Here is a 10,000-nt window from a genome sequence, read left to right as displayed (position 1 = left end):
GGCCCGGGAGAGGCCCCGCGGGATCCTCCCCCTGTCGGAGAGGGGAGGCGCGGGCACACACCTTTAACGACATCGGCGGCCGTTAATGCTCGAGAGGGAAGAGCGAGACAGGGGTGGCGGCCGAGCCGCGGGGGCCCATCGGGAGCAGCCCCCCGCCAACCCCGCAGCACACCGCCCCCTGGCAAAGAAGCTCCGGGGAGGATCGCTAGAGAACTCTCTCACCCTGAGGGCGGGCCGCACCCTGCCCGACGGGACCCGCCGGCGCCACCACCAAAGGCGCCTGTCCACAATGAGGCGGGAAGGGGGGGTCTGCGGCACCGGCAACGCGGCAGAAGCGCCCCACGGGCGCGAGAGGCAAGGATGCCCCCCCATCGGGACCGCCTCGACCCCCTGGAATGTCATCGGCTCGGCGATGACCTCCCTCACTCAAGCCCCACAGGAACAAGGACAGCCGGGACACGCCACGGGCGGCACGGCCGGCACAGGGAAGCCAGCCGGGGAAGGGAAACGACACCACCACTCAGCCTCGGGCACCTCGCAGACCGGCCGGGAGCGCTCCAGGAGCACCGCAAGGGGACAGGACGGTGCGCGTGGCTTCTCGAGCCACCGCACGGGCGTGCACACGGGGCACAGGCACTCCCTCTCCGCGGAGAGAGCCGACCCCGCGGCAGGACAAGCCGCAGGAGGAGGGGAACGGGATCAGAGTGCCACCCTCCACGAGCGAGCAAGTCCCCGACCTCGCAGCAAGGGCAGGGAGAGCGCAAGTCGGGCCCGGAGGCCGCACCCCTGCCTCCCGCACACCACCGCCTGGCGGGGCGGAAAGACGAGGGGCCCACGGGCAGAACGAGAAGAGCGGTCCCATTCGCCATGAACGTCCGTCCCTCGTCTGTCGCAGCTTAGGCCCGGGCCCGAAGGATATCGCAAGGCCACCACATCGATCAACATGTTCGCGGGAGGAAGTGAAAAAGCAGCCAGCCACCCGCAGCGCAGCACTCGGGAGTGCTGCGTGCCCAAGGAGCGCACGCCCTCTGTCTCGGAGAGGGCCGAGGTTGGCTTAAGTATCATAGCCAGGTACCACACAAAAAAGGGCACGGCGGCAACAAGAAGCAGAGGGGAAAAAAAAAAAAACGAGCGAGCGGAGCAAGCAGGGCCCGGGGCCCCAACCCGCCCCCCCAAAAGCAGCTACACCAACGCCAAGGAGGCCCAAAGGCACTCGGGGAAGTGGCCGGGACCCCAACTCCAGGCTCTGCCATCACCAAAAAAAAAAAAAAAATCGCCCAGCGGCACGCGCCCCGAGCGGGGACCGAGGCGCGCACGGCTCATCAAAGCAAGGGTGCCCCCCACTCGGGAAGAGGGGCGGGAAAGGCCAAAAAAAGCGCCAGGGCAAGGGAGGGAAAAGAAAGAAAAAACTACCGACGGGATGAGGGTCGGAGGGCCAAGCAGGTACTTGCCACAAGGCGTGGCCGACTTCCTCAGGTAGAGGAAATGCCCCACCGGGCCCCCCCCCCAACCAAAAAGCTCCTGGGCTCCTTTTCTCTTGCTTTCTCTGTCCCAAACTCTGCCGAGGGGACAAAGCCCCAGGCAGCGGGATAGGGATGCCACTATCCGACCCGGAGCCCCCCCCCCCACATTCGGGAAGAGGGGAGGGCGGGACCCCGAGGACCGGGCAAGAATCAAAAAGCAGAAGAGGCGAGAAAAGCTGTCGGAGGGGGCAAACGCCGGCCCCCCGGCCCGGCGAAGGTCGCGGGAAGACCACCCCCGTTGGCAGGTGGCAGGCACCGCAACAACCAGCCACACAGCACCACGAGCCACCACAAGGACAGGACCTGCTCAGGGCGGCGGGAGCCCGTGGGGACACGGCGGCAAGGAGGCGCAAGTAAGTGCCGGTAAAAGCCCCAGCACACAGCATCCGAGAGAGCACCCCAAAGTGCCCGCTGACAGCCACAGAGAGAGCGTGTCAGCACACTCCTGCAGGTACAATGACCCCACGTCGAGACACGAAAAGCAGGTCATCTGGCAAGGGGGGGGTAACTCAATGACGACGCAGACCCCTCGGAACCAAATCCCGGCACATCTGGCCCCAACACCTCCCCATCAGAGAGACACACGGAACTCGCGGGGACAACTGGTCGACCACACAAGGAGACAGACGTGAAGAGCAGGAGCGAGAGCGGGGTAGGGGGCACACACCTGCCCCACTACTTCGGGCACGCAGACGCACTCGCCCCGGTCACGCACGGCTTTATGGCACTGTCGGTAGGGGGCGTCGTCACCGGCAGACGCACGGGGCCGGGGCCGGGGCCGGGGCCGGGGCCGGGGCCGGGGCCGGGACGCCAGCACCCACACGGTACTCGGGGCAGGCTCGGCTCCGATTCCCGAGGTCGCCAAGAGGGAAGGAAGGAAGAAAGGAAGGGTTGAGAGGGGCCGAGGCCGAAGAGGGGACCAGCCCGGCGCTGCCGCCTCCCGAGGCTGGCTCGCCTCCCTAAGTGAACAGGAGGGCGAGGCGTCGGGGACTAGACTTAAGGAGGCAGACGTGAACAGCGGGAGCAGGAGCCGGGTAGGGGGCACACACCTGCCCCACTACTTCGGGCACGCAGGCGCACACGCCCCGGACACACACGGGTGGGCAGGGGTCGTCCTCACCGGCAGACGCACGGGCCCGGGGCCGGGGACCCGGCTGCCCGCACCCACACGGTACTCGGAAGGTGGCGGGAGTCGGGGGCAGGCAGGCTCGGCTCCCTGACTCCCGAGGTCGTCCTCTCCGTGTCCGTTTTCCTTTAGGCAGGGGCCCCGCTCGCGCTCGGGAGGCTCGCCTCGGACGCTCCCGAGGCTTCTCGCGCGGAGAACGCAGGCCTCCGGCCGCCGGGGATGCCGGAGACCATGCGTGGCCGACAGCCGAAGCCCTCGCGCCCGGCATGCGAGAGGCACTTCACTCGGAGGGGGCTCCGACGGCCACCCTGCGCGGGGGTCCGCGGCCGGGGCCGCCCGATCCGCGCCTGCCTATCGGCTTGGCTTCCCCCACGGGAGAGGGGGGAGGAAGGGAGGGTGAGAGGGGCCGAGGCCCAAGAGACCAGCAGTCCGACGCTGCCGGATCCCCAGGCTGGTTCGCCTCCCTAGGTGAAGAAGTGGAGAGCAAGGCGTCGGGGCCCAGAGGGGACTACTGGTCGACCAAACAGAGCTACCACCCAAGCGGCACCCTCGGCCAGGGAGAGCGGTGACACGCACCCCAACCCCATACTCTCCTGCAGGTGCAATCTCCGACCGAACAGCGGCCCGGGCGACGCAGCGCCGCCGCGGTCAAAGTCGTACTCGGCACCCGGCAGAGGCGGCCCCTCCTGCCGACACTCTACACCAGACGCCCGCCCTCGCTCGCTCACTCGCTCGCTCGGCTGCGGAGGACGAGGGGACTGTCATATACAAGCGGACGCCAGAGGGAGCACGACAACCGCCTTCCCTGCACCGAATCCGGCGAGTTGGCTCTTGCCGGCCGGCTCTGAGGCTCCGCACTCCCCCCATCCCCACGGCCCACGGTCGGGACCCGCAGCCAGACCCCCTCTGCAACACCCAGAACGGCACAAGCACCACCGGAGACCTAGACTTAGATCGAGCAGCCGCCGCCACCACCACTGAAAGTGAAACGGGGACGGGATTCACCCGAACGAAGCGGCCCAAGCCCGAGAACACGGACGAGAAACGGGAAAGATCCGGGAGGCGGGGCGGGGGGGGGGGGGGTCCACGGATGGTGAGGTCACAAGCCAGGAGCCCTCCGATAACACCTTAAGCCCAGTCGGGCAGCAGGAGGGTGCCTGCCTGCCTGCCTGCCTGCCTGCCTGCCTGCCTGCCTGCCTGCCTGCAAACTCAGTCAATATCCAATATCGAAGGGGAGGAACGGGGAAGGGAGAGAGGGAGGGAGGGAGGGAGGGAGGGAGGGAGGGAGGGAGGGAGGGAGGGAGGGAGCAGAATAGCGGACCAGACCGAGAGTGAGCACGTCTCCCAGAGAGAACGGAGGCCTTCGTCGATGAGTTGATGAAGGAGCCAACGAACATCGTCCCCAAACTTCGCAGGGTCCTTTCAGGAAAACCATAAACCCGCACAGACAGGGAAAGGGGAGGGTAGAGCAGAGCGGGGAGGTGAGCGCGGGAGAGCGGGACGACAGGAAGACAGACAGAAAGACAGAACGGCAGAAAGAAGGAAAGAGAGAAAGAAAAAAGAAAGAGGGGGTCAGGCAGGGAGGGAAGGAGTGAGGGAGAACACAGAGAGGCTTCTTCTGACAAACACAGAGTAGGTGCGCGGGTCACGCACTCACAGCACAAGTCTGAAAACCCACGGAGAAAGTTGAAAACAAGATGGGGAGAACGTGTGTACTCGCCCATCACTAAATCAAAGGAAAGGGCTGGGAACGTGGCTTAGTGGTACAGTGCTTGCCTAGCATGCACGAAACCCTGGGTTCGATTCCTCAGCACTACATAAAAAGCCAGAAGTGGCACTGTGTGGTTCAAGAGGTAGAGTGCCAGCCTTGAGCAAAAAAAGAGCCAGGGAGGGACATTGTTCAGGCCCTGAGTCCCAAGTCCCACTACTGGCACAAGGGAGGGGGAGGGAGGGAGAGAGAGAGAGAGAGAGAGAGAGAGAGAGAGAGAGAGAGAGAGAGAGAGAGAGAGAGAGAGAGAGAGACAGACAGACAGACGGAAAGGAAAGGAAAGGAAAGGAAAGAAAGGAAAGGAAAGGAAAGGAAAGGAAAGGAAAGGAAAGGAAAGGAAAGGAAAGGAAAGGAAAGGAAAAGGAAAAGGAAAAGGAAAGGAACAAAAATCAAAGTTAAACCAAACCAAACCAGAGCAGCTGCTGGGGAACGGGGAGGGGTGGAACTACACTATGCCCTGCCCAACCTCTCCTCCATGTGCTCCGACTTCGGTCCGGACAGCTAGGCTTTTCTAATCGGCTCCTCTGTAGCAGGATTCGGGGCAAGGGGCAATGAATCGAAATCATACAGGCATATGTTTCAGGATGGAGGCACGGCTCAAATGAAAGCGCTGCCAGCCCGCCCTGCCAGCCAAGTAAGAAGACCCTGACAGGTTCGATTCCCGGCAGCACTGGTGGTACGGTGGAGTCGGTCCACAAAGCCTCCGGGGACGCGCGGTGCGTGGCGGCGGCGGCGGCGGCGGCTGGAGTTTCCGCAGCAGTTGTGCACACAGGAGAAACGCACACACCACACAAGCCCGCCCAAGCAGAGTGGAGGGGGAGGGAGGGGTTCCTATGTCGCTGGGGTGAAGGATGGATTGCTAGATAGCACAGTCCCGGTGGCCTTTATTTGGGGTCCACAAAGGGACGTATGCAGAAACGCAGGGTTGCAGGGGCGGGGGGGGGGGGTCCGCATCGCAGGAGGGGTATAGTGTCAGAGCCTGGGGCATGCCAAACACCCCAGTCCATCAAAAACAGGTAGAGCGCCTGTGCGCCTGTGAGTCTGTGCGCCTATCCACAAGGGAAGTTCACTCGTTCAGTTAGAAGTTCACTCGTTCAGTTAGCAAAAGAACAAAAATTAGGCCATTTGCAGGGAAATGGACGGACGGATGGATGGATGTGGGTGTGTGTGTGTGTGTGTGTGTGTGTGAGAGAGAGAGAGAGAGAGAGAGAGAGAGAGAGAGAGAGACAGAGACAGAGACAGAGACAGACAGACAGACAGACAGACAGAACCTAGACCAAGCAAGGGAAGCCCAAACTCAGAAATACAGACAGCAGACAAACAGACGAGGGCGCGTGTGCATTTTCTCTCATACGAGCATGCTAGATCAAAACTCTAACCTATACAAGACTCTAGACAATCACAGTCTGTCAGAAGGTGTAACTCCTGTGAACATTCACGATACTGCACATAGGACGTGTTATCCAAAGGAATGACAGGGACGTCGGACCCTGGGTTTTCTGTTGGCATTTCTGGCAGCGGCGGGGCGGCGTTTCGTCGAGCTTTGAGTCTGTCTTTTCCTTTTTAACTGGGACAAGGGTAGGGGCGCAGAAATTGAGCAAAGTAGGGTGAACAAATGCATCCGTGGTACATGGCAAGCACCGTATGGAAAGTTACCTGTGCAGTTTGTGAGCAGGGATGGGAGGCGGGAGCCGGGGGAGCAAGCAAAAGAAGGGGTAGAAGGGGTAGGAGAAAAGAAAGGAGGGGAATACGGGAGGGAGGGAGGGAGGGAGGGAGAACACTAAGGAAATGTAGTGATTACTGCACTTATGAGATGTTAAGCCCTCTTTGCAATACCTTGAGATCATAGAACTACGGAACCAGTTTAAGGGGGGGGGGGGGGAACCCTCCTTGTAAATATAAAGGCGCCATTTAGCCATCGGACACCTCACCCAGACAGACCCCTTTCCTTGAAAGTGTGATAGGAAACCGTCTGTCCCTCCGTCCCTCCGCCCCACGCCCGTGCCTCCCTGCCTCCATCCCTCTCTCTCCCTCTCCGAGTAGATAGGATCAGATTACAGGCACGGGACACTGGACCCCCGACTCCAAGAAAGTTTCCCTGTTCGCTGATGTTGTTTCCCTTTAAACAAAACAGCAGAAGAGAGCCGGTGCTGCCACGTCACTACTCTCGCGAGAGTCTCCCGTCACCATTCTTGGCCATCAGCCCGCCGTTCCGCACATTGTCCGTTAGGTGGCGCCCCAGGAAAAGGGACAACGGCCGACCCAAGAACAATCAAGAGAAAACAGGCATCGGAAGGGCCCCGGGGTGCGAGTGGGGAGAAAGGCGCCGATTGATTTTTCACTCACTCACTTCACAGCATGGGGGAGGAGGGGGACCCGAAACCAACCAAACGAACAAGCAAAAATATCAAAACCACTTTCCCAGCTGGACACGTGAATGAGCTGACCGTCAGTCTTCCCTCCTCGGGGCCCACAGTCAGTTCCTCCGTGGAGGTGTCTCTTCACCACCCGAAGAATCCTACCCGATGGAGGAGGCCTGCTGCGGGGGATGGCACAGGCACGCACGCACGCAGGACCTCACCGCAGCTCAGTGCCTAGATGCCTCTGACCCCCATGATCACGAGAGGTCTTTTCCCTTTCTCCTTTGTTGCTGTGGTCATGTTTGTCTGTCCTGTTTAGTTTAGTTTAGTTTTGTTTTGTTCCTTTATCCGTGTCTGGGAGGGGCACAGAAGTGGAGGGACTAAGGGTGAACAAATGCTAAGGAGGTACTCTCTACGCAGTGTATTGGAAATGCATTACACAACTTGTGGGTGAAGACAGGAGGGAAAGGCCTGTGAGAGAGCCAGGGAAGGAGTGACACTGTCCCAAAAGAAATGTACTGGGTGGTTCTGGGGAATCTACTCTCCTTGTAACTGCAACCCACTCTTTTGTGCCTTCTGGGACTTGGACTCAGGTCCTGGGCACTGTCCCCGAGCTTCCCTGTGCTAGCATTCTATAGCACTTGAGCCACAGTGACACTTCTGGCCTTTTATTATTATTTTTTCTCTGTGTGTGTGGTACTGAGGAATGGAACCCGGGGGCTTCATGCATGCTAAGAAGGCCCTCTACTACTGCTGAGGCACATTCCCGCCCCCTGTAAGATTCTGTCACTATTATCAGCCTTTTTTTTTTTTTTTTTAACTAAATTTTATCTACAAGCTGTCATGCAAAGGGGGTGCAGTAACATAGTAAGGCAGTGACTACATTTCATTTCTCGTGATATCTCACACCCTCATTTTTCTTTCCCTTCCCTAGACCAGGTAGGCATATAGACAATATGTAGCGTACCAAAATCATACACAGTAAACAAGTAGGAAATTCACGTAGAATCAGTCTTGTTTTTTCTTTCTAAACACGACACGGAGGAGAAATTATTCCTAAGGAATAGGTTTCCCTTAAAAGTATATACTCCCTTAAAAGTATACCCGAGCCCGTGCCAAGTTATCTGTGTATTTCTAAACTAGAGTTATCCGAGGGGCAGCGAAGGACCGTAAGCCACTTCTGCCGTGGCAGCATTAAAGCAAGAAAGCGACGCAAAGTACCTTCTCATTAACACACGTTCATTTATAAATCTGCACACAGAGGACATTAAACTTTACTAATGCACCGAACTGCGATTAACCTACGAAGGAGGCAAAATAGGAAAATCGGGGATAGAAAGTTTGGTTCATCTTCACCCAGTAGACCTTCTAAAGCTAAAGTGACATGAGTAACCCACAAATGTTTGTTGTGAAAATGCATACATACATACATACATACATACAGGAGTAGATGGAATAAAATATGATGTCCTTCTTTAAAAAAAAAAAAAATGCCCAAAAGCCAGGAGTGGAGCTGTAGCTGAGCTGGTAGAACCCTAGTCTCCAGGGGAAAAAAAGCTCAGGGAGACCACCTAGGCCCCAGAGGCATCTTAGGGCCCCATACCAAGAGTGACTGGAGATTCTTTGATTCCTGCGCCACGTTTCTAACAAACACAGATGTTTCTCCTGTCATTCCTTTGGAGGGAAGGGTAGAGGGAGAGGCAGGGGCAGGGGCAGGGGCAGGGGCAGGGGCAGGGGCAGGGGCAGGGGCAGGGGCAGAGGCAGAGGCACAGGCAGGCCCTGGCCTGACCTGGGCAAGAAGAAGGAGAGAACACAAGACAAGGCCCTTGACCTCCTTCCCCCCTTCCCCTTCTCTCTCCTCACTCCAGAGAAATCAGCCACAGGACATCACACACTCACAGTGATGGAGGGGCCTAGGGCAGAGTCCGGGCATGCCAGCCACCCCCATTCTGTGCCCGGAGCGACACTCCACCGGCAGGGGGCGGGTGGTAGCAGCAGTCTGACAAGTTTCAGCTAGGAGGAAGTCAGTCGTTTGCTGCCGCAGGGGGTGGCGGGGGAGATAGGTGAGGGAGGTGAGCCCGGCAGAAAGGAAAATACCAGAAAAGGCTGACTTTAGGACCAAAGAGGCCAATTTCATAAACACAGAGGGAAGGGTGAGCCATTTCCCTGTGGCGTGCACGTGTGTGTGTGTGTGTGTGTGTGTGTGTGTGTGTGTGTGTGTGTGTGTGTTACAAAGTTAGAAGTGCTGAGGGCTGTGCCGCCCCGCCCCCACCCGGCCAGAGAGCTCTGCTCTGTGTAAACTCGGGGTGGGGGTGGGCCGAAGGCTAGCCGAGCAATCCGCTCCTCCTGGAACTCTAGGCCACTTTCCTTTGTCTTGTAAATGTTCCCATGGCAACGGCTTAACAGCCCTGCTGATAAAAGGGAAAAGGGAAAAGGGAAAAGGGAAAGGGGCTGGGGGGGGGGTGGGGACGAAGGAGAAGAAGAAGAAGGAGGAGGAGGAGGAGGAGGAGGAGGAGGAGGAGGAGGAGGAGGAGGAGGAGGAGGAGGGAAGGAAGGAAGGAAGGAAGGAAGGAAGGAAGGAAGGAAGGAAGGAAGGAAGGAAGGAAGGAAGGAAGGAAGGAAGGAAGAAAAAACGCCTGGCAGGCCGCAGTTGAGGCCCTGAATTCAATGGCCACTAACTAAATAAAACGGTTTTAAGAAAATATTAACGAAGAGTCCTAGGCATGGGGTGAGCAGGCCTAGGCCCCACCTATGAGATGTGTGTGGTGGGGAGGGGGTGCTGTGTTCCATTCCCAGAAAGAACCACCAGGAATTCAGAGACAAGACACCTTCCTAGTGAATGAATGAATGGGTGAGTGACTCCAGTGAAGGCACAGACACATCCACCTATTTTGTTTGCCTTTCAGTCCTGCTACCTGTTAGCATAATCACCCTCGTTTTAGGCAGACAGCCTGCCTTCCTCTTGGGTGACCCACAAACCAGGCCCGCCCGGTGACAGTCACCGGTTCCCACCCAACCTGTTGTTGCACGGCAAGCATGTTCTGCCCCGGTCCCTCGGCTATTTCTAGTGCCCAGATACAAAAAGTAGCGTCCCACCTAAGTGCCAAGACCTACAATGTTTTCACAGTCGCCCATTCCCACCTGCAACACACATACCCCCAACCCTAAAAGCATCAGCGACCTATTTCTGTCACAGTCAGGATGCCAATTCCCCGTCCCAGAG

At 58.5% G+C, this 10,000-nt stretch overlaps 1 long non-coding RNA gene across 1 annotated transcript in view; it reads left to right on the top strand.

Moving 5' to 3' along the window:
* The window catches only part of LOC125342163, a 17,784-nt gene that overhangs the window by 5,148 nt on the left and 2,636 nt on the right, over window positions 1–10,000 (top strand). The gene's annotated exons all lie outside the window — the stretch shown is intronic.

This window comes from Perognathus longimembris, chromosome 25, assembly GCF_023159225.1.
Source record: "Perognathus longimembris pacificus isolate PPM17 chromosome 25, ASM2315922v1, whole genome shotgun sequence".
NCBI classification, from domain to species: domain Eukaryota; kingdom Metazoa; phylum Chordata; class Mammalia; order Rodentia; family Heteromyidae; genus Perognathus; species Perognathus longimembris.
The sequence above is the reverse complement of the archived record's forward strand: the minus strand, read 5'-3'. Positions and strand labels throughout refer to the sequence as shown.